The following is a 25,885-nucleotide window of genomic DNA, read 5'->3' as shown; positions in this document are numbered from 1 at the left end:
CCATTTCAGCACCTTTGCAGTAAATACATTTACAAGACCTGGTACATTTTGAATTTATGTTCAATGCAATCATCTGACTGCCATTTAATGTGAACGGAATTGAAACTCTGAACCGTTAAAAAATGCCCGATGGATACAATGGTATTCTCCCATCTTTTAAATCTTACCAGCAAAAAACATCTTATGGCTTTTTATTTATTGTGGATCATGGGATTTGCACAATAATTTGATTGTTAAGTGCAGTGGATCCAACTGTATTCAGATTGCTTCCTTTTCTGCATTCTGTTTCACTTGGGGAGTTGAAAATGTTACCTTACAACTATATCACAATTTTGCTTTCGTCAATAAATAAAAGGATGCAATAACAAAAAAAAAACTTGAAGATTAAGATTAGCTTTATTTTTCATATTCCCATTGAAACATCGAAACACACAGTGAAAGGAGCTGTTTGCATTAACGACCAGCCCAGTCCAAAAGTGAGCTGGTGGTAGTCCACATGTGTGGCCACACTTCGGCACATGCACAGCTTACTAATCCTAACCCAAAGACATTTTTGGAATGTGAGAGGAAACCTGAGCATGCGGAGGAAACCCACAAAGTCACGGGGAGAACGTACAAATGCCTGGCAGAGAGCAGCAAGAATTGAACCCGACCTGCGATCGCTGGCACTGTAAAGCATTACGCTGCCATGCTGATCTCAATCACGTTTTTTACAGGATATTTTATTCAGATGTTTATCTGAAAAAGCATTTCAAAATAATTTTCTGCCACACGTTAAAAGATGTTTGTTACTTTATACTTTAAAACAGTTGAGAGTGATGCTGCAGATTCTGGGCTGGAATAGGACTCGGTGAAAAGATGAAGTTGGATTAACTGAAGAGCAATCTTCCACTACTATTCATTTTTATAACACAGATTTAATGTCCAAAAATCAATCTGTTACATTTTTATAAAAGATATCTTTGTTTACAAAAGTATAAATTTTAAGTCTTCAATGATGAACAGCCTTTAGTTAAGATGCCACCAAGAAGCAGATTGGTTTTTATTAATAGAAACTGCAGTTGGTCACAAGATACACAGCTGCATTGCAGATGGCATTGGTCAGGTGTGGAATGCTTGCAAGATTTAAACTATAGACATGAAGGAGGCTAAGGGAATGTGCTTGAGGCCCAAGGAATGCAGCATGGCACTCTGAGGGAACTTCAACCATTTATAAGACGGATTTTATCCTTTAGTCACATTTAAATAATGTAATATTATATTACTAAATTTATACTAATAGAATTTTTATAGTTAGTCTATCTAGAGTCAATCTAGAACAAATAATAAAACTGGTCTCCTTAGATCTAACTTCTAACATTGATTTTAAGCTGCAGACAATACTTATTCCCTACATATTGACATGTTGTTTTCATGTGCTGGTACTTCAGAAATGGCACAATAAACAATCCGATCACAGCAACATTATATCACAAAGCAATAGGCCAAAAGAAAGAACATAACAAGTTTTTCTGGAATTTCTCTTGAATTTTTTTTTATACATCCCAATAATTAACTGTTTCCACTTTTTCCTTGAAAAATTTCTTGAGAAATCCATTATGTATTACTGTTTATAATCAGGAAATCTGAAATACAGCTAAGTGATAGGTCAGATGGCATCAGTGGAGCAAGAAACAGAATGAATGACCTCATACCAGAACAGGGAAAAGATGGAGTTAAAGAAATATTGAGTTGCAGAGAAAGGACAGATGGATGAGAGACACAAAGGAAAGGGGCATCAGACATTGAATAACCATAGGGATAATAGAGCAAGCTGAAAGAAGGTAAAAAGGGGAAGATATGGTTTTGAGCTTTGGTGGGCACCATAAAATACATTCATTATGGAAGAATTTCAACCATATTCATATGCATTTGAATAGGCATCCGTTAGTCTCGTGAGACCATGGATTTGCGCCTTGGAAGGTTTCCAGGGCACAGGCCTGGGCAGAGTTGTATGGGAGACTGGCAGTTGCCCATGCTGCAGTCTCCCCTCTCCATGCCACCGATGTCGTCCAAGGGCCAATACAGCTTGGCACCAGTGTTGTCGCAGAGCAATATGTGGTTAAATGCCTTGCTCAAGGACACTCTGCCGGAGCTGAGGTTTGAACTAGCGACCTTCAGAAACACCTTAGCCACTTGGCCATGCGCCAACACAATAACAGCAATATAAAAACACTAATTCAGTCTAATTCTTAGACAAGAACACTCTCTGTTAATCTTTACCCTAGGGCTGGGTAATGCTCTTTACCCTCTTGTATTATAAAGACCTTTGATTCAGATAATTATTTGAATCCATGCCAGTTTTTCTTCAACCTGAATGAAATTCAAACCAGCTAAATCCAGGTCCATGATGTTGAAGAAGGGCAGAGTGGTGGACAAGTTTTGTTTTACCCTGGATGGCACTACAGTTCCATATATCACTGAGAAGCCAGCCAAGCTCTTGGGGAAGGACTTCGACTGTATCCTCAGAGATGCAGCTGCTGTCCAATCAACTTCCAAGGAGCTTGAGAGCTGGCTCACCATGGTGGACAAGTGTGGTGAACTAAATATACCTGTCTGGACACGTACCCCCCTGCTGACTGCTCCTGTGGCTCCTCCCACAGACCCCGGTATAAAGGCGATTGGAGCCACAGACCCTTCCTCAGTCTCCAGGATGTTGTGTGATGGTCAATTGCTGCTGACAGTGCTTTCTTCCAGCAAATAAAAGCCTACCTTAACCCACATCTCAGAGTTATTGTTGGCGCATCAACAAGTCAGGCTTACCTGGGAGGTTCAAAGCCTGGATTTCCCAGCATGGCATCCTACCCAGAATCCTATGGCCGCTTCTGGTATACCAGGTGCCTGTGACGACTGTAGAGTTGCTGGAGAGAACGATCAGTAACTACCTTCGAAGGAGGCTGGGCCCACCTCGTAGCCTGAGCGGCGCAGCACTGTACGGAAGGTCCCTTCAGCAGCCTGGACGAGGAGTTCAGGGAGAGGTGCTGCAGTACAGGGATTCCAAGTGGCAGCAGCTGGCAACCAGGTACGGACGGGCGGGAAATGGAAGGCACAGGAAGGGCCGGTGGTAGCAGAGTCCCGGCTGAGACACAGGGCTCTGGTGGGGACAGTGTCAACTGGGCGAGTGGGGCTGGGCTCCGTCTCACAATCTGGCTATGACAAGGCCAAAGGCGAGGACAGACGCCAACTAGTCGTGGAGGAAGAGAGGGCTGGCGTTGTAGAGGAGAGGAATAGCAAGATGGTGGGCATGCGGCAGCAGGGAGCATGGACAAGGTGGGAAGGTGCGCTGGTGCAGATAATCTCCTGGTCTGACATCTGGCAGGCAGAACCCCACCGCGTTATATTTATGATCCAGGCTGTCTATGATGTCTTGCCAAGCCCTGCAAACCGCCATGTCTGCAGCAAGAGTGATACACCGGCATGTCCTCTCTGTCCAGGAAGAGGATCACTGGAGCGCATCCTTAGCAGCTGCCCTAAGGCCTTGGGGAAGGTTGCTACCGGTGGCATCGTGACCAGGTGCTGAAGGCAGTGGCGGAGAGCATCGCGATGGCCATGACCACAGAGTGGTCAGAGGAAGATCATCTCCTTTGTCAGAGCTGGAGCACAGCCCCCACGTCAGCCCAGACCAGCATCGTCATCGGACCTGCTTAGCGCCGCAGCAGATCGGCTGCTTCAAGCTGACCTGGGGAGGCAGCTGAAGTTTCCCGCCCAAATAGCAACAACTTCACTGAGGCCGGATGTGGTCCTTTCTTCAGTGTCCTCGAAGCAGGTTGTCCTCATCGAGTTGACAGTTCCCTGGGAGGACCACACTGAGGAGGCAAATGAGCGGAAGCGGGCCAAGTACCAGGAGCTGGTGGAGCAGTGTCGGAGGCAAGGCTGGAAGCCTCACTGCGAGCCCATCGAAGTAGGGTGCAGGGGTTTTACCGGCCGCTCACTCTGCAGAGTCTACACTCTACTTGGCATCAGTGGGGCTGGCAAGAGGAAAGCAATCAGGACCATCACAGAGGCCACTGAGAGATCAGGAGGGGTGACCTGTGGGCCAGTGCTGCTGGGATACAAGCTGGGGTCTGATTAATCCCGGCTGGGTTGCCTGGGCGAGGATGTATGATGTTGAAAGACTCAAAACACCCAACGACCCCAGGTTACATTACTGATGATGTGACCCAACGCATCCGCAGGATGTATCTCAGAATCAGCTAATCTTTGCCCCAGGGCTGGGTAATGCTCTTTACCCTTTTGTATTATAAAGACCTTTGATTCAGATAATTATTTGAATCCATGCCAGTTTTTTTCTACTTTAATTCTCTCTATATTGAATATGTTCTGATGTTACTCAATAAGTCAGTTTGGGTACAACATTGGCCCTAAAATTTACAGCAAATAGTGTAGGAGCACATTTACAGACGTGTCAGGAGGGGAACTCAGAAATCGAGAACATACAGAGGCCTTGCCTGAATTGCCAGTAGGGTCTCCATTATTGTTGTTTGTCTCTTTCTTACCCAGTAGTGTGAAATAAGCAGGGAAGCCTTTTGGGCAATCCCTATGATTACTGTGTGATGCTGGTTGGTTTTGAGGCAAATCAGATGTGGCCACTGAAGGCAGGTGAAGTTCCGGAGACTGGAAGAGCATTTCTGCATTGTTTGGTTCATATGTAGTATCAAATAATCTGCTCTAATTAACAGTTTCCAGATTTCTGAAAACACTGAGCAACCAATATACATTTAAACTAGGCTCCTGACTGCACTATTGGAAAGAGATAAGCATTCAATAAGTACTTCATCTCAAGGAAGAACTTTCCCCACAACCCTCTAACTTAAAAGTGATGCCACGCAGGTACACAGCCGATTTGGGTTGGATGGTTTTCTTTTTACTTTTACGACTTTTCCAGCCTTCCCCATATTTCATGGGGGAAGCAAAATAAAATCATCTAATTAGCTTTATTTCTTCCGTCCCAAATGTTCCTTATCTGCAGAGGGTTTCTAGTAGTTTCTGTTTTATAATCAGTGCAATGTCCTTTTCCAACTTGAGAATGCTAAGACACTAATAACCATCTAATGGCTTCCCAGAAAAAGCAGTGATTGTCCAGCTGAGGTAATAGATTTGCCATGATCTTATCGAGTGGGTTGGAGATAACCTCCCGCTAAGACTGTTTCTTAAGTCCTTAATTTCTATATTCAATAACATCATTGATCATCTACGTCAGCACCGCATTCCTGTATCAATCTCATAGCTCTTGAATTCTTTAAATAACAAAAATATCTCAACTGGGGTTTGAAAATGATACGAAGTTTGGTGACTATTTTCTAAATGGGGAGAAAATCCAGGAATCTGAGATGCAAAGGGACTTGGGAGTCCTTGTGCAGAACACCCTGAAGGTTAACTTGCAGGTCGAAGCGGTGGTGAGGAAGGCAAATGCCACGTCAGCATTCATTTCGAGAGGTCTAGAGTTCAAGAGCAAGGATGTGATGCTGAGGCTTTATAAGGCACTGGTGAGGCCTCACCTTGAGTATTGTGAACAGTTTTGAGCCCGTCATCTTAGAAAAGATGTGCTGGCATTGGAGAGGGTCCAGAGGAGGTTCACAAGGATGATTCCAGGAATGAAAGGGTTATCATACGAGGAACGTTTGATGGCTCTGAGTCTGTACTCGCTGGAGTTGAGAAGGATGAGTGGGGATCTCAATGAAACCTTTCAAATGTTGAAAGGCCTAGACAGAGTAGATGTGGAAAGGATGTTTCCCAGGGTGGGAGAGTCTAGGACAAGAGAGCATAGCCTCAGCACAGAGGGGCGCCCTTTCAAAACAGAGATGCAACAAAATTTGTTTAGCCAAAGCGTGGTGAGTTTGTTGTGGAGGCCAGGTCGTTGGGTGTATTTAGGCAGAGATTGATAGGTTCTTGATTGGACGTGGCTTCGAAGGTTACGGGGAGAAGGCTGGAAAATGGGGTTGAGGAGGAGATTAAAAAAAGGATCTGCATGATTGAATGGCGGAGCAGACTCGATGGGCCAGATGGCCTAATTCTGCTCCTATGTCATATGCTCTTATGGAAAAATACTCAACAAATGTGCCTCTATCATATAATGCTGACTCTTCCTTAAGAATCTTTGCTAGCAGTTTATCAATTAACCCTTTGTTATTCCACGATATAAAATCTAAATTAACCTGCTCCCTCACTGATTGCTCAGCAGATAGACCTGGAAAGCCAATTCTCATACACTGCATGAGTTTATTCCCCACTCTACTATTTTTAATTTGATTTGCCCAGACTATGTCATTGAAAGCATGCATGATCATTTCTTTACCCTTTTATATGTGTCTCTAATTTCCTATTTTATGCTTTCTATGCCCAATATTACCATCAAAGTTCTGGATAATATGACAACTCCCACTGATGTGTTTTGTCACCTGATGTTTCATAGCTCTAGTAAAAGTTACTGCTTCGCCCAATTCTTTATTATCAGGTCTACCCCTTGTTTTTCAATTTATTTACTGCTTCTAACAGTTAACATTTTTGGAACATTTAATTCCCAACCTTGGTCACTTTGCATCTGTTTTTGTATTATGGATGTTAGATGCTATTTATTTCTGTGTGCCTTTAATTCACCTATTTTGTTCCACTGAATTTTAAAAAGTGACTCTTAAAATTCAGATATGAAAAATCATTTTTGTCCTTCTACCATTTTTCTTTGTCCTAATTGTAATTTGGGGAGGGGGAGGTGTTTTCTCTTACATTTCTATGTTCTACCCACACCTGACAGGCTTTGGCAAAATGGCATGACGCAATTTGCTACTCTGCAGTATTAATTTGCTCTTTCCTCCTTCCCACATAACCTCTTCTTTCTTCCTTCTGCCGTTCTCCTTTTCCCAGGAAAATTCTGCCTTCCCATCAAAATGCTATTTAACTCTCTAAAGGTAATAACTACGGAATATATGCTGTGTGTATAGAAACAGGTTAGATATTGACCCTGATCTTAACCAAATTTTTTGAATTTAGTTGTAACCTCACCTATTTGATTTTTGCTATAAAATAGGGAAGGATTTATGTTTAGCAATATGTTTGGGTAGTATTTTGTTGATGGAATGCAATTAGGTCGAAAACTGAAATGGAAAGGACATATTTTTGCAATATATTTGAAGAATAACACATTTCAGAATGCCACTCCTCAACTGGCTCTATTGGTTAAACAAGAGGATAATTATGAATGAAGAAGTGAATTAATATATTCCATTGATTATAAAAATTCTTGTCCTGCCTTTGTATTTTTTCAACTACTTAATTGAAGACAAAAACTTGTTCATCCTTTGCTTGTCAACATACAGATGAACACAGTTAATCGTTACACCGAAAACTATTGGCAAGTATGGCTTGAGCTTCATGAATCTAAAAACAAATCAGAAGATGTTCCAGATTACATAAAATGGATAGGAATGTTGCCAATGTCTGCCACAAAAAGGCATCAGCTAGCAAGAACCAAAATTGTTTCACTGAAGTCTAGGTCAGAACCAGAAAGATGGAACATTGACTGTTTATTCATTTCTGTAGATGCTGCCGGACCTGCAGAGTTCCTCCAGCATCTTGTGTGTGCGTTGCAAAAGATCCTGTTTGTCATTTCATGGAATAGAAACATATTCTATCACACAGATATGATGTAGTCTATTTGACTGCAATGAAGACAATTATGATTTTTTTAAACTGACGTTTTCTGCATAGATCTGTTACATAACAAAATATCGGTAGTAGGAAGGTACACACATTAGCCACAGTATTAGATACATCTGTACACCTGCTATTTAATGCAAGTATCTAATCAGCCATTCATGTGGCAGCAACTCAATGCATAAAGCATGCAGACATGGTCAAGAGGTTTTGTTACTGTTCAGACCAAACATCAGAATGGGGAGACAGTGTGATCGAAGTGAGTTGACCGTGCAGTAATTGTCAGAGCCAGGCAGGGTGGTGGGTGCACCTCAGAAACTCCTGATTGCCTGGGATTTTCATACACAACACTCTCTAGAGTTCACAAAGAATAGTGCGAAGAAAAAGAAACATCCAGTGAGCAACAGTTCTGCAGGCAAAAATGCCTTGTTAATGAGAGAGAACAGAAGAGAATTGCCGGGCTGGTTCAAGTTGACAAAAAGACAGCAGTAAATCAAATTACAACTGTGGTGTGCAGAAGAGCATCTCCAAACGCACAACATGCTGAACCTTAAAGTGGATGGGCTATGGCAATAAGAAGCCCACAAACATACGCCCTTTGGCCACTTTATTACCTACAAAAGGTACCTAATAAAGTGACCACTGAATGTACAGCACAGTCATAGGCCCTTCCTGCACAACAAGGCCATCCCACACAATTAACCTATGTGCATATACAATTAACCTACTAACTTGTATGCCTTTGAAATCTGGAAGGAAACTTGAGCACTCAGAGGAAACCCACACGATAGTCAATAGAGGAAGTGTTGGCAGCCAGTGCAGACAGAAGAATGACTGCTTTGCAGAGTGACCTGGAAGCTATATTAAGTGCATGAAACAACACAAAGGTTCAAGTCCTGTCAACGTCCTTGTTACAGTACTGAAGATGTGAGTTCTTTAATTAGCTGCGTGCTGATCAAGTTGGACAATTATAGTTTAAACCTTGGCATCAACCCCAACAATGCGGTAACTTCCCCAGATAGGAACTGATGCAATCAAAAAGCTGAGCAATTTTAACCCAATCATTATTGATTTTTTTTCTGTAAGATAGTGGCGCACAGACACAACGGCTTCTGCGAGGCCAACCAAAAGTGTTCCTGTCTTTTTCAAACATACTTTTTATGATCACAAGGCCCTGCTGGACATTAAGAACTTAAAGTGCTGCAGGTCTAACCCATCAGTGAGTTGCTCATTGGCAGAGAAACTGAAGGAGCTGGATTGATGTGGACCATGATGCTGCCTGCAACAGAGAGGTGTTGATGCGCGAAGGAGGTGCGGGTAACAGGGAGTGATCATCTCAGTCACTTTTCTTGTGATCACCAGACACTGTTCATTGTTCATGTGGAATGCCGCAAGCCTTGTTCATTGGTTTATTAGCTTATGGAAGGGGCAGATGGTGGGGAAGTTGCATGGCCTTGGTCGTAGTGAGGACCAGTTCTCAAGCTCTGGGATCATATGTTTGCAGCTGCCAATGGAAAGGCATCAGAGAGAACACTCCGCAAGAGTGCTGGAGGCAGTGTGGCGTGGCATCCTTGCTGTAGTCAGTGCTGCCCCCTAGTGCCCGCTTAGTAGAAGACAAGCTGGATTGTGCTCAACTGCAGACTGCTGCAACATTGATGGACTCCGGGACTTGGACAATTTTTTTTGTGTGACTGTATTCTACTGTTGTCTTATATGTGCTTGATATCTTATATGTGTTATAGGTGCCTTGTGCTGTATACAAGCATAAGACCGTAAGGCATAGAAGTAGAATATGGCCATTCAGCCCATCAGTTGTCCACCACTCCATCCTCTTTCCTTCCCCCTGTGACCTTTCATGCCTTGATTAATCAAGAACCTACCAACCTCTCCCTTAAATATACCCAATATCCTGGCCTGCACATATATCTGTGGCAATGAATTCCACCACACAATGACTAAAGAAACCTTTCTACATGTCAGTTCTAAATGAACGTCTCTCAGTTCTGAGGCTGTGCTTCCTGCTCCTAGGCTACCTCACTATAGGAAATATCCACTCTATCCAGACTTTTCAATATTCAATAGACTTCAATAACATCCCCCCTCATTCTTCTATGCTCTAGTGAGTCTGGGCCCAAAGCCATTAAATGCTGGCAAATGCCTTACAAAGGCTGAGCATTACATTCTTTGCTTTTGTATTCCTCTCAAAATACACCAAATGTTGTATTTGCTTTCCTCACCACTGACCCAACCTGCAAGTTAACCCTTAGGGAATCCTGCACAAGGACTCCAAAGTCACTCTGCACCTCTGATTTTTCAAATTTTCTCATACTTCTGCTAAAGTGCATGACCATGTTCTTTTCTACGTTATCTTCCATCTGCTGCTTCTTTGCCCATTCCTGCAATCTGTCGAAATCCTTCTACAGACTCCCTGCTTCTGCAACACTACCTGCCCTTCCATCTTTCTTTGTATCTTCTGCAAACTTGGGTAAATACATGGAAGGTAGGGGTATGGAGGGCTATGGTCCCGGCGCAGTTGATGCGCGTAGGCAAATGCAATGTCAGCAATCATTTCAAGAGGACTAGAATACAAAAGCATAGAAGTAATGCTCAGGCTTTATAAGGCATTGATCAGACAACACTTGGGATATTGTCAGCAGCTTTGGGCCCCTTACCTAAGAAAATATGTGCTGTTATTTGGGAGAGTCCAAAGGAGCTTTGTGAGAACGATCCCAGGAATGAAAAGGTTATCATATGCGGAGTTTTTGATGGCTCTGGCCTGTACTTGCTGAAGTTTAGAAGAATGAGGAGGGATTTCATTGAAACTTATGAAATATTCAAATGCCTGGATAGAGAGAATGTGGAGAGAATGTTTCCTATAGCGGACTACATGATAAGATTTTTAATACATTGGAGGTTCCATTTACAATGGGTTTTGCTCCACTCTGCTCAAACTACTGTTTATCTTGATTGTCTATTCTGTGAAGGAAAAAAATGTCTCAGATGTTGCCCCTTTTTACAAATTGTGCAATAGCCTTGTTCATTCCTTTCTCTCTACTTGCCTCTGATGGGTAAAACATCCTTTGAAATATCTCTGCGTCTTTAATTCTTGACTCACCCTCTAATCACTCATCTATTGGCTTCCCTTCAACCATTTGGTTCCTGAACTGACTGGCAAAACCCTAATCACTACAGTTTCACAGCACAATGGCTACTTTCATCACTTTGTACTATAATGAACTTTGTTTTGTTCTGCGTTTCTTGTAAAGAAGTGTATCATTTATGTTTAATTTATGTTTTTCTTGTGAATGTTGCTTTTATGATACTATGTGACGCTGCTGCAATTACGCTTTTTATTATATGTACTTCGGCATATATGACAGCAAAGTTAACTTTGCCTTTACCTGCCTGTTCTCAAGCCCTTCATCTCTGGACTTCTCTTTGAATCTTTATGCTTCTCTACCTTACTTTCCAACCCTCAGATTCTCCTTAATAACTAGCCTGGCCTAATAATGTCAACCTTTTAGAGTCTTAGAAAACTACAGCACAGAAACAAGCCCTTCCATGCCGAACCATTTAAGCTGCCTAGTCCTATCAAACTGCACCCGGACCACTGCATGCGTTACCTCCCATCCATGTATCTTGCTCAATAACACTGCTTTGACGCATATATGCTACATTATATTTCACTGTAGATAACTGTGTTTAGGATTAGGACGTGGACAACTTCAGATCCGAGCATGTTTGAATTGGGCAAAACAGAATATCTTTCCTGTTGTCATCCCCACTCAAAGGGTTCGAGCATATTATCCTTACCTTTCAGACAGTCCTTAACGTAGAAGGCTGTCCTCGCACAGCCAGTTAGTGAAGAAATATGTCAACTACTGACTGAGGATTTGTAGCCACTGTCCAACAGAAGAGTGGTTTGTCACTGGCTGTTAACCACCATCCTTTATTTGCACCTGGATCCTCACTGGCGGACTTGGGTCGGTTTTTTTTGCGCCAATAATCACATTCGGGATTACAAGCCAGTTGTTCAGAAGTTCTTCAAGGAGGCCAGTTGCCACTATCCAATCTGTTCTAGTGGACTAAGAAAAAGCGACAGAGAAGAGCAAAAGTGAGCAGTTCAGTCTACAGACTGACAGGATTTGTACAGGAATAGGACGTTTGGAGAGGGTGCAGAAGAGATTCATCAGGATGTTGTCTGGATTGAAAGCATTAGCTCTAAGGAGTGGTTGGACAAACTGGGACTGCCTACTTTAGAGCTTCAGAGACTGAGAGGCAATCGGGAATATGTTGATTTATGAAAGGCCTGGATAAGTTAGGAAGTCTTTTTCCCACTGTGGAAATGTCAAATACCAGAGGGTGTATCTTTAAGCAGGTGAGGAGGGGAAAGTTTAAAGGAGATGTGTGAGAGAAGTCCTTTACGTAGACAGTGATAGGTGACTGGAACATTAGACCACAAGGCATAGAAGCAGAATTAGGCATTCAGCTCATTGTCCTCTCCACTATCCCTTTGTTGTACTGTTCTTAGGCAATAGGCAACATTATCAATTTTCCAAACATTAATTTTATTAATGTTCAGATATTATACAAAAGCAAACACTTTATTCTGATACCTAGAACCTAACATGATTTATTTCCCTCCTTATCAGTAGCAGTAATATATCAGGAGCAAAGTTTCTGTACAAAGTTTGACTGCCATATCAAATACAGCATGGCTCCTAAGTTATAGAGCATCGCAAAGAAAACAAAACATAACGCCGGGAACCGGAGAAGCAGTATCTCTAGAGAGAAAATGTTCCTGATGAAAATCTGACTTGAAATCTTGAAATGAGAACTCTGTTGCTCTCCATAGATGCTGCCAGAGCTGCAGAATAGTTACAGCATTCAACGCTTTGACAGATGATTGTGTTGGTTCAGCAGTGGAATGTTATCATCTGATGGTCTTCATCCACTGTCAATGGTCTACCAACAGCAGAAAAACCCAGACCGTAGGCAGCCTCAAGCCAGCCCTGCTTGATCTACCCCCATAGCTGAAAAAATGAAACTCCTAGTAAAGTACAGTCCCTCAGAAGTGGGAGGGACTCTGTTGAGATAATAAATTATGTAGCTGAAATTATGTAATTGCTTATCTGGTGAGAGATAGAAAACATCTTAAAATGCTTAGTTACAGAATCATGCATGGTTTACCACAGCTAACTTTGTAATTTTGGTTTAAGCTACAGATAGAATTTGAAAGGCTTGTCTTTTCGTGACATTGAAGTTTTGTTTTCAATGGAGTTTGTTAAAAGGACAGGTTATTTAGCTCCTCGCTCTTGGTTTCTTTTCCTATGGAGGAGGACACGTCGCCAACTTAGCTCAAAAATCAGCAAGTTAATGCGTCAGAGCACTCTCTAGTGTCAAGAAACTGCAACCTAATATGTTACATTTCCTGCAGATAGGGTCCTTTGATAAAGGATTACTGGAGGTGACTGATATGCATTGTGGCTGGTGTCCCTGGCTCATTTAATTTGGCATTCATCCCCTCGTAATTCACAGAGCCTGGTCTGTAGGTTGAGAGGTCCAAATTTGATTTACAACACAGCTGCTTTTCACATTAATCTGTCAGCACAAATGATTAATTTATTTAATAGATAATTGTTATGAAAAAGGCCCTTTCCACCTACAGGAGTCCAAAGTATTTTTTTTGCAATAAGAGGTTGAAGTTTATAAAGATACGTTCTGGAAAATCTCCGGGAAGTTTAACTCTCAAATAAGAAGCTCATACAATGGTGCTCTGTCTGACTCTGACTACTGTTATTTCTTCAGAAAGCTGGATTTGCTCAAATACAATTGGCATAGCTTCATTTTAAAAGAAAATAAAAATTAATCAGGCCATGAAGAGAAAGTAGACTATTAATTATTCTCAAAAGAAACACAAACCTACTTACTGTATTCTGTTCACAGAACTAAAATGCTTATTGGTTCAGGGGCTGAGAATGTGAGCTTGTTGGCTATTTTTAGATTGAAGCATTAGGAAACCCTTCAGTGGGAGTTCGCCAAAGTGAATATCATTACATTTCCATGATGCCATCATGTTTATTTATTACAGACGGAGACCAGAAATCTGTCATTTGTCTGTTCTGTTTCACCCTGTTAAACTCGGAGAGGATGAGAAATCACTGTCTTTGATCAGATTATATTGTCACTGTGCTTGGCTGTGGGATCGCCCAGTACTGAGAGGGCACATAAATACTGCTCCCAATGCCTGGTATTTTATTGCCACTGTCAGCTGTAGCAGTATTTATCATACTTTGCCCTGACTGAAATACCTTCAAGGAATTAGCACCACCTAATGCTTAAATTATATATAACAATTTGAATTATGGATTTATTTTCTATTACCGAAAGTTCAGTGAGCTGCAGTAATTTTGTGGGACCAGATGGAACAAAGTCTAGCACCTGTTGTGAAGGGCTGCCAATGGTGATTTTAATGGGAGCTCAGATTGCTCACCCTCTAGCACAGACGGACAGGGCGTTCAGAGCTCATCTTCTGTTCAGTTGTATTTCATATTATTAATTAGAGTGATGCTAAAAAGGCACAGGAGCCTGATCTGTATGCTGGAGTAGCCCATGTCAGGCAGATGTGCTGTTGCCTGGTTAATCGCCTATAAGATTGTTCTAAGCAAGCCTTGGTGAGGAAGGGGCAGCTAACTGTTGAAAATTGTTGCCTTGTTTCTTTATTTTAAACATACTATGCTACTCCTATTCCTTAACCCGGCACACAGATACAAAAGCAAGTCGTGCACAACACAACTGCTCACACCATTCGCAATCTATAGGCATACACAAATATGCAAATTGAAAGCAATATTAGATTGGTACATTAACTGCACTGTAATTAAATCAAAGGTTCATTCCATAAATCTCTTGCAGGTTCATTCCATGAATCATTATTTTCTGATACCCCACCCTCATCCATATAACCATATAACCATATAACAATTACAGCATGGAAATAGGCCATCTCGGCCCTTCTAGTCTGTGCCGAATGCTTACTCTCACCTAATCCCATAATTGTATTGCGAACCATAATCACAATACAAATTATCAGAATTTCCTTTCTAGTGAGCAAGGCTTCCAACATTTAATATGTTGGTAAGTAAAAAATACCATACTAGGAATTGTGTCTTTTGTCACTTTCATTTTGCTCTGCCTTTAATTTTTGTGCCAATGAAGTTCATTAATATAGTATATTATTGTGATGTATAGGGTGTATCAATGATTGCAATTATCTACCTTCCTACATGCTATTGGCAAATGAACCAACATTTAATTGAAAACAAACTTGCAGCATTCCAATTTACTCAGGTGATTGATGATTAAATTAGGGAATTTCATAGATAAAGATACTATATTTTAATATAATATATAAAAGAGCTGATTGTTTTCAGGGAAAGCATGTCACCAAAAGTGAAATGTCACTCATTGCATTAACTACTCCTAAACACTGTCATGCCCAAGTTAAGGATCCAAAAAGGATTTCATGTTGCATAATAATAATAATTATTATTATTTTCATACTTTTTCTTATGGTTTGACTTGAATGTTTCAGCCTCTTCAAATAACTGTGTTGAATTAATGGCACCACATCATACTCTAACTTCAGCTTATGGTACTTGTAAGCAATCTATATCAGCCATCTTAGCAGTTTCTCACAGGAGATCCAGAGCCACTGTCTTTTTCCAGAGCTGTGTCTCTGAATTGAATTGCATTGTGTAGTCTGATCATGTACAGTATGGCTGGAATTCTGAGAAACATCAATACTATTTAGATCAGAATGATACAATAGATCTTGAGTGCTTCCAGCAGTTATAGTTTGGTAGTTTCTCTTTTCAAGTCTTTTCAAAGAAGCAATAAGTACAATTTTAAAAACCTTTAATGAGATAAAGCATATATTGAAATTTTTGTTTTCCTTCAGAGAGGCTGGATGTGTGAGAGAATCAGTTAATGATTTTCTTTTGTGTCCAATAATTTTTTAATAGCTAAAACAAGTGGGAATACTCAGTCAGGGACAAGGTACTTAATTATTTTATATTGCTTCCTTTAGAGAAATGTGAGTTTTGAAGCTGGCTAGTTGAGGGGGATGGTAAGCCTGAGTTTTGAGCTGGAGTGCAAGGAGGGGAGACAGGCACGAATTGAGAAATTGTCACCTAGGTCCTCATAGTTTCCCATTGCTTTTTGACAAGAGACCTGTTATGCAGGTATGCTGAGTTCTGCTAAATACATTTTTTGTCAGAGTTTTATGGTGAGGGTTTGATTTCAGAAAGGAACAGTTCTTTGAGTGAAACAAGTAGGAGAGAGAATTGAAAGGTTAGCTTAGCAGGAAAATAACTGAGATACTGCAGGACAGGTAATCGTCAATAGTTGCTTTGAGTAAGGCACTGTAGGAAACTAAAGGGTGGATGACGCAATGCATAAGCTGCAATGATTTATTTGGTCATTACAAGATAGAGAGAGATACATTTGAGTAGTGTTAGAAAGTTTAATGGGAAATAGAGAAGTGAAGGGATAAAGGGTATGTTCAGAACTGATGGGATAGGTAGTGGGTGGCGGAGGATCTGAATGGTGACAGGTTCTTTTGAGTTTATTCATTATGTGCCATGTTGTATGATGTGAGCGATCATGGACCCAGTATAAATTTGTACACAGTAAAAATTCAGAGTGCACCTCTTCCCCCATCCATTAGTGTGATTCTCAGCAGTGTTTTTGTCATGGAGTCTGTGTTACAACAAAACAAACCATAGCCTAAGAAGGACCTATCAGAATTTACAGTTACAAACGTTCCCAGAGGAACTCACCACCAATTACACTGAGGTTAGATGTAGTGGTGCCGAGGGTTGAAAACCAACTGTGTTCAGGGACGGAGGTGTTTTAATTAATAATGATGTCTGCCTGGTGTTGGGTAGTATAAAAGCAGTGGGGATACATTCAGTAAACCCCAGAGAATCCTGTCATATGTGCAAAACCTAGGGGTTTTTTTGCTCTAGTTTGCTCTGGTGATGGGAGGGGTGAGGTGCAGGAAGCAGCCAGGATTCAGGACCAGGGCATGCTGCTTCCAGAGAACGCAGAGCCTGGACCCTGGAGAGTTATAGATCTTGGTGTTGTGAATGGAAGAAGCGCTACTTGATCTTGGTTAGCACACAGGACACTGCTGACCTGAGGAGGGTGTGTCCTGTGCCCTGTGGGAACTCAGGATGACCCCCATGTCCTGGACAGCTACAGATGATGAAAGGGTTGCCAGACGGAAAAGCTCAGGCTCTGAGTTTTGGAACCGGTCCATCTGTTTCATCAAATGTGCTCCAAAGGGGGCAGCGAGGGAATGGGTGACTGCGAGCCGGTGTGGAGTAGTTAGTCAGGTACAGATTTCAGGAGATCACAAAGAGCACCTTGCCCTCCAGTCAGTATCCTGTAGAAATGGTGGTGGAGTGGAGCAACCAGTCCCGTTCCTCCCTCTTGTGAGGATTTAAACAAAGAAGGGAAGCTGAGCAGAGCCTTGGACAGAGAAAAGTCAAACTGGGAACAGAATGTAGAAAATCCGTGGCATTATCTGAAAGGTGGAGAAATCAAAGGTTAGAAAATCTACCTCGCTGTGATTCTTTTTTTTTTGTAATTTTTTTTATTGAAGTTCATCATCAAACAAACATTTCCATAAGATGTATTTCAGACATTGTACATATATATCATATAATCATTTATGTCACAAATCTCCACAAAGTATTTATCTGAGGTATACACTTATAGAAAAGAGTGGAGAGAAAAAACAAGCAAAAGGAAAGAACTACGTACAGGTAGGGAGTGATCTTTTTTAACAACAGATTCATTGATTTGTGAGAATAAAATCAGGCCTATGAGGCATTATGTAGTTAAACCATTTTTCCCAGTATGAATCAAATTGTTCCAGCTTATGATTAACAGATACTGTTATCTTCTCCATTTTGTAAATGCCTATTATAATTTCCATCCATGCATTTAAAGTTGGGCTCTCCTGTGATAACCATTTCCTAGTAAGAATCTTTTTACCAGCCACCAACAGTATATTAATTAAATACTTATCTCTTTTCAACCATTCTTGAGGTATATATCCAAAATATATGGTCTTACTCTCTAAGGGTATTTCATAATTAAAGATGTCTTGTAGGGCATTGTGTATCCCCCTCCAATAGTCTTTGATAACAGGGCAGTGCCAAAAAATATGATAATGATTTGCATTTTGATTTCCACAATTTCTCCAGCAAACAGGGAGGTTACTATCATAATGGGATTTCTGAGAGGGTGTAATAAAATATCTTATCAAGTTTTTCCATCCAAACTCCCTCCATTTCTGTGAACTGGTACACTTCCATTGATACCTCCATATTATTGTCCATTCTTCCTCATATATAGTTATCCCTCCTTCCTTCTCCCATTTTGTTTTAATGTGTGAAGTCGAATGTGTTTTAAGATTTGACAACCCCTTATACTTGCTTGAAATGATTCTACTACCATTATCTGAATTATATGCTTTTCTAAATAGCTCTATCAAGCATGTACTTGCCTCGGTTACATTTTTAAGCATCTTATTAACATATTGTCACATCTGTAAATACCGATAAAAATCTTGTTTTTCTAATAAGTGTTTCTCTTTAAGCATTTCAAAACTGAACAGTGTTCCTTCTTTCATTATGTTGCAAAGAACTGTTATTCCTTTAGCGTCCAGTCCTTAAATCTAGCATCCAATTTATTTGGTGTAAAATCTGAGTCATATGCACACCATTTAAGAATTGCAATATCTCCCTCAAGATTATATTCTTTTATAGTAGTTTTCCATATTTTAAGAGTCAATTTCACCCATGGGTTATCAATAGTATTTATGTACCTTTGCAGGTTGTCATCAGCCAAAATTGCTTGTATGGGGATGGGAAGTACCTGCTCCTCAATGTTTTTACATTGAGCGTCATATGATGGGTTGCACCAACATATCACAGCTCTCAACTGTGTTGCAAAATAATAATCTCTAAGAGAAGGTAGGCCTCATCCCCCCTTTTCCTTTGCTAATTGCAAAGTTTTGAGATGAACTCTAGGCCTTTTACCTTGCCAAATATACCTTGATAACATCTTGTTCCATTCATTGAATTGATTTTGATTAATCTCTATTGGTAGGGTCTGAAAGAGATGTAACAGTTTGGGCAGTATAATCATTTTAATACACTCAATCCTTGAACTGAGACTGAAAAAAGGAATCAGATTCCATCTTGCCATATCTTCCTTAATTTTTTATATAAAGGCTGAAAATTACATTCTGATAACTTTGCCAAATCTTTTGGCATAATGATGCCCAAATATTTGAAAGACTCTGTTTGCCATGCCCAGGGATATCTACTTACAATGTCTCTTGGTGGGCTATAGTAATATGAAAGTAATTGGGTTTTATCTATGTTGATCTTGTATCCTGATAATTGACCATATTGTTCAAAGGATTGCATCAATTTAGGTAAAGAGTATGTTGGTTGCCCTAGACAGATCAAAATGTCATCCGCGTAACAAGCCAATTTATGCTCAGTCCCTTTAATAGTAATTCCTGTGATATCTTCATTTTGTCTGATGTATTGAGCTAATGGTTCACTGTGCTTCTTTATTATTTAGCAATACAGTGCAGAGTGGGCCCTTCTGACCTTCCAGCTATTCACGCCAGAAACCCCTGACACACCTGATTGACCAGCCATGGGACAACTTACACTGACCAAAAACTAACCCAGTACGTCTTCGGACTGTGGGAGAAAACTGGAGTGCTTAGAAAAACACGCGGGGAGACCGTACCGAAACTCCTTACAGAATGGCACGGGAATTGAACTCCGAACTCCGGAATTCCCCAAGCTGTAGTAGTGACATGCTAGCCTCTGTTCTACCGTGTTTATTAGTATACAACTAAATGGACAGAGTTTAGTGAATAGCAGATGAGTTGAGGATGCTGACATAACCTTTTAGGAGAAGAAGGATCTAACATTGTATACCAGCAGCAGCTATGAGGGTAAATCCATCACAGAGTAAGGGGAGGCACTCAGAAAGATTGCAGTGATTCAGGATAAATGTGTTCCACAAGGAAAAGCAGTAGAATGAGAGCCCCTGGACGGTAAGGTACGAGGTGGGTAAGTCAAAAGAAAGGGAGTTTATTTTATACATCGCTTATCACTGAAGAAAGCATAGAAGAACAGAGGAAGTATGTCTGAAGGGGACGTAGAAAAGCTGGGAGCATGGAAAAAAATATTGTTAAAACTTGCCTTATAAGTATTGAAGAGGAAAAAGGTAATTAAAAAGTACATTCTGTCCCCTGCTTTCTATTAAGCTGTTTGCCCTGACATTGAATTGTTCATCAGTGCATTGAATTGTGAAATCAAGGTATCATTACATCACAAGCAAGAGGTTCTTCAGCCTATCGAAATCATGATGATTCCCTTTTCCTATTCCCCAACTATTTGACTGTTGTATTCTCTCACAAGTATCTATCCAGAGCCCTTCTGAAAAGCACAATTGATAATCTTCCTATCAGTGACTCAGATGGAGAATTCTGGATAATGGATGTACTTTGCACAATATAAAATACATTTTCCACATACCCTGGTCTTTTCCCAGGCCCTTTGTTCCTGATCTTTGTGTTAATGGGAACCATTTCTTATTCTGCACTTATTCGGACACATCATGATTTGAGCACAATTCAAATTCCCTCTCAGCTATTGAAAAGAATAATCCAGTTTTTTGATGTAACTGAAGTCACTCATCCCTGAGATAACGCTCCTGGCCGTTTCCCGGATCCTCAGTTGCATCCTACATTCTGATGGCTTGAATAAGATACAGTATTCCACGGGGGCCGCATCAGTGACTTATGGAGTTTCAATGCAATTTACTTGCTCTTAATCCCTGTACTGCTCTTTATAAAGACCCAGATTCTGTAAGGTTTCATGTAATAACTTTTTTGGCCTTTCCACAAATTATGCATACATACTCTAACATTCCTTTGTCCCTGCACCAATTTAGTCTTTGCTTATTTACCATATGCACCAGCCCGATGATGTCTTTTTGGAGTATTGCAGTCCTACTCATGAATTAATACACAAGTTTTGTGTCATCTGCACATTTTGAAATAATCCCCTGTACACTTAGTTCCATGTTATGAAACTTTATGTTGGGAAATACTTCCATGCTAGAAACCAAATATTTATCAGAACTCTGTTTCTCATCGTTAAACCTCTGCATATCCATGTTTGAACTGCCCTTTTTAAACATCAGGCTTCAATTTTGCTGATAAAGTTATTTGGCAACTCTTTTTATCAAATGCCTTTTGAAAGTTGGCACAGGCACCATCTATTGCCCCTTGAGGTGTTACTTGCAGCAGTGTGAACGAAGCCTGCGTATAAAATTGGAGGGATATGGTAACTCTGATCCAGGATTGAGACATGCATTGACACTGCAGTAGGTAGCATACTTCATAGAAGTTCAGCAAAGTTGGTTTCTAGATGGTTCCCAAGTAGAAGTGGCCTTGTGAAAGTCTTTATTGAATAGCCACTGTGTCCCTGTATGTCTCCCCTCCTGTTCTTCCGTCATTTTCCACTGTTACTGCTCTCCCCTCCGTATTCAACCCTGCAGCCTACTCCTGCACCAAGCTTTCTGTAGCAATGAAACATAGGCAATGCAATTCCAACAACACCTCTCTGGACTTCGATGCGATGAGCTTTCCGGAATGATACAGTAAGCCAGTAATAAATTAGCATTCTGAGGTGATACCAGTGCCTCATCTGCAAATGCAGCTTGGGCCCTTTAGCTGGGAGGTGGTCTTTCAGCTGCTGGCCTCCACACTGTGTGACGTACACACAGGAAGTAAAACAGGCATGTGTAAGTCTGCAACGCATCCTAAAGGAATTGGAGCACCCTTGTTTATAGGTATTCTTAACTTCAGTCTTCTTTTCATTTTGCCTGACAGTGTACGGCTGGCCAGAACTGGGGCCTTGGAAAGCTGATAACCATCTTCAAAACAAGCATTGTGCAGCACGGTTTGTAGAGCCACATGTCAGATGCTTAGCAGAACTGTACCCAGGAGCAAACAACACAGGGATCTATAACTCTGTATGTCTGTTTCTTCGGTGTAGTACACAGCAGTAGAAAGTTGAAAATCGCAACAAGAGGCAGAGAGGGAAGAGGTGAAAGAAGCTCGGAGAAAAGCTGTTTTTTTTTTAACTGGTCGCGGCAAAGAGGCTAGACTGCGCAGGCGCATGATGTAGCACGCCAAAGGATTAAAAACAGACTGCCATATACAGCGGCCATCGTCGGAGTGGACTGAGGCAGAGTGGGACGGCTTTGGCTCAATCAGGCTTCGGCGAGAACAGGCAGAGGCGAGGTTTGAACGGAAGCGCATGAAAGTTGGCTCGTGAGGCAGCGTGAGAATTTAAATAGCGAGCAGAGGCTGAGTACGAGCTTCACTCCAGGTGAGGTAAGGCCGGGTAAGCTCCTTTAATTAATCTAATTAGATTAGGGGTAGGTAAAGAGGCAGCAGTTAGGGCAGTTGGGTGCTCCGTTTGCAGTATGTGGGAAGTCAGTGTGAGCACAGCTGTCCCTGATGACTACACCTCTGAAAGGTGCATCCAGCTGCAGCTCCTGACCAACTGTGTTAGGGAACTGGAGCTGGATGAACTTCGGATCATTCTGGAGGTAGAGGCAGAAATAGACAGCAGTTTCAGGGAGATAGTCACCCCTAGGAGTGAGGAGACAGGTAGTTGGGTGACAGTCAGGAGAGGGAAGGGGAATAGACAGGAAGAGCAGAGCATCCCTATGGCCGATCCCATCAACAATAAGTATACCGTCTTGGATACTGTTGGTGGAGATGACCTACCAGGGACAAGTTGTAGTGGTTGAGTCTCTGGCACCGAGACTGGACCCTCAGCTCAGAAAGGAAGGAGGGAAAATAGGAGAGCAGTAGTGATAGGGGATTCGATAGTTAGGGGGACAGATAGGAGGTTCTGTGGAAGAGATCGAGAATCCAAAATATCTGTTGCCTCCTTGGTGCCAGGGTCCGTGATATCTCGGATCGAGTTCTCAGTATTCTCAAGAGGAAGAGTGAGCAGCCGGATGTCGTGGTCCATGTAGGGTGAGGAGGTCCTGAAAGGTGAGTTTAGGGAGCTAGGTGCCAAGTTAAAGCACAGGACCTCCAGGATAGCAATCTCAGGATTGCTACCAGTGCCACGTGCAGGTGGGTTTAGAAATAGTAAGATAGTGCAGATCAACACATGGCTGAAGACATGGTGCAGGAGGGAGGGCTTCAGATTTATAGATAATTGGGCAGTTTTCCACAGAAGGTGGGACCTGTTCCAACAGGACAGTTTACATCTGAACTGGAGGGGGACAAATATTCTTGCAGGTAGGTTTGCTAGAGAGGCTCCAGTGGATTTAAACAAGGGGGGAGGGGAACCAGTGTGTAGGAACAGATGTATGGGAGAAGGAAGAAAAAGAAGACAGTAAAGTTCTTTGTACTGTTAGAGATAAACAGAGAGGAGTAGGTGGAGAATTTCTTAAATGCATTTATTTTAATACTAGGAGCATTGTAAGAAAGGTGGATGAGCTTAGAGCATGGATTGATACCTGGAAATATGATGTTGTAGCTATTAGTTAAACATGGTTGCAGGAGGGGTGTGATTGGCAACTAAATATTCCTGGATTTCGTTGCTTCAGGTGTGATAGAATCGAAGGGACAAGAGGGGGAGGTGTTACGTTGCTTGTCAGAGAAAAAATTACAGCGGTGCTCTGGCAGGATAGATTAGAGGGCTCGTCTAGGGAGACTCTTTGGGTGGAATTGAGGAATGGGAAAGGTGTAGTAACACTTATAGGAGTGTATTATAGACCACCTAATGGGGAGCGAGAATTGGAAGAGCAAATTTGCAAGGAGATGGCAGATATTTGTAGTAAGCACAGGGTTGTGATTGTGGGAGATTTTAATTTTCCACACATAGACTGGGAAGCCCATATGTAAAAGGGATGGATGGTTTGGAGTTTGTAAAATGTGTGCAGGATAGTTTTTTGCAGCAATAAATAGAGGTACCAACTAGAGAAGGGGCAGTGTTGGATCTTCTGTTAGGGAATGAAGTAGGTCAGGTGACGGAGGTATGTGTTGGGGAGCACTTCGGGTCCAGTGATCACAATGTCATTAGTTTCAATATAATTATGAAGAAAGGGAGGACTGGACCAAGGGTTGAGATTTTTGATTGGAGAAAGGCTAACTTTGAGGAGATGCGAAAGGATTTAGAAGGAGTGGATTGGGACAATTTGTTTTATGGGAAGGATGTAATAGAGAAATGGTGGTCATTTAAAGGTGAAATTTTGAGGGTACAGAATCTTTATGTTCTTGTTAGGTTGAAAGGAAAGGTTAAAAGTTTGAGAGAGCCATGGTTTTCAAGGGATATTGGAAACTTGGTTAAGAAAAAGAGAGACATCTACAATAAATATAGGCAGCATGGAGTAAATGAGGTGCTCGAGGAATATAAAGAATGTAAAAAGAATCTTAAGAAAGAAATTAGAAAAGCTAGAAGAAGATACAAGGTTGCTTTGGCAAGTCAGGTGAAAATAAGTCGAAAGGGTTTTTACAGTTATATTAATAGCAAAAGGATAGTGAGGGATAAAATTGGTCCCTTAGAGAATCAGAGTGGACATCTATGTGTGGAGCTGAAAGAGATGGGGGAGATTTTGAACAATTTCTTTTCTTCAGTATTCACTAAGGAGAAGGATATTGAATTGTGTAAGGTAAGGGAAACAAGTAGGGAAGTTATGGAAACTATGACGATTAAAGAGGAGGAAGTACTGGTGCTTTTAAGGAATATAAAAGTGGATAAATCTCCAGTTCCTGACAGGATGTTCCCTAGGATCTTGAGGGAAGTTGGTGTAGAAATAGCAGGGGCTCTGACAGAAATATTTCAACTGTCATTAGAAACTGGAATGGTGCTGGAGGATTGGCGTATTGCTTATGTGGTTCCATTGTCTAAAATGGGTTCTAAGAGTAAACCTAGCAATTATAGGCCTGTCAGTTTGACGTTAGTGGTGGATAAATTAATGGAAAGTATTCTTAGAGATGGTATATATAATTATCTGGATAGAGAGAGTCTGATTAGGAACCATCAACATGGATTTGTGCATGGAAGGTCATGTTTGACAAATCTTATTGAATTTTTTGAAGAGGTTACTAGGAAGGTTGACGAGGGTAAAGCAGTGGATGTTGTCTATATGGATTTCAGTAAGGCCTTTGACAAGGTTCCACACAGAAGGTTAGTTAGGAAGGTTCAATCGTTAGGTATTAATATTGAAGTAGTAAAAAGGATTCAACAGTGGCTGGATGGGAGATTCCAGAGAGTAGTGGTGGATAACTGTCAGTTTGGAGGCCGGTGACTAGTGGTGTGCCTCAGGGATCAGTACTGGGTCCAATGTTGTTTGTCATACACATTAATAATCTGGATGATGGGGTGGTAAATTGGATTAGTAAGTTTGCAGATGATACTAAGGTAGGTGGTGTTGTGGATAATGAAGTAGGCTTTCAAAGTTTGCAGAGAAATTTAGGCCAGTTAGAAGAGAGGGCTGAAAGATGGCAGATGGAGTTTAATGCTGATAAGTGTGAGGTGCTACATTTTCGTAGGAATAATCAAAACAGGACATACATGGTAAATGGTAGGGCATTGAAGAATGCAGTAGAACAGAGTGATCTAGGAATAATGGTGCATAGTTCCCTGAAGGTGGAATCTCATGTGGATAGGGTGGTGAAGAAAGCTTTTGGTATGCTGGCCTTTATAAATCAGAGCATTGAGTATAAGAGTTGGGATGTAATGTTAAAATTGTACAAGGCATTGGTAAGGCCGAATTTGGAGTATTGTGTACAGTTCTGGTCACCCAATTATAGGAAAGATGTCAACAAAACAGAGAGAGTACAGAGAAGATTTACTAGAATGTTGCCTGGGTTTCAGCACCTAAGTTACAGGGAAAGATTGAACAAGTTAGGTCTTTATTCTTTAGAGTGTAGAAGGTTGAGGGGGGACTTGATAGAGGTACTTAAAATTATGATAGGGATAGATAGAGTTGACATGGAAAGGCTTTTTCCATTGAGAGTAAGGGAGATTCAAATAAGAGGACATGAGTTGAGAGTTAGGGG

This window comes from Hypanus sabinus, chromosome 4, assembly GCF_030144855.1.
Source record: "Hypanus sabinus isolate sHypSab1 chromosome 4, sHypSab1.hap1, whole genome shotgun sequence".
Classification (NCBI taxonomy): Eukaryota; Metazoa; Chordata; class Chondrichthyes; order Myliobatiformes; family Dasyatidae; genus Hypanus; species Hypanus sabinus.
Note: the sequence above shows the minus strand (reverse complement) of the source record.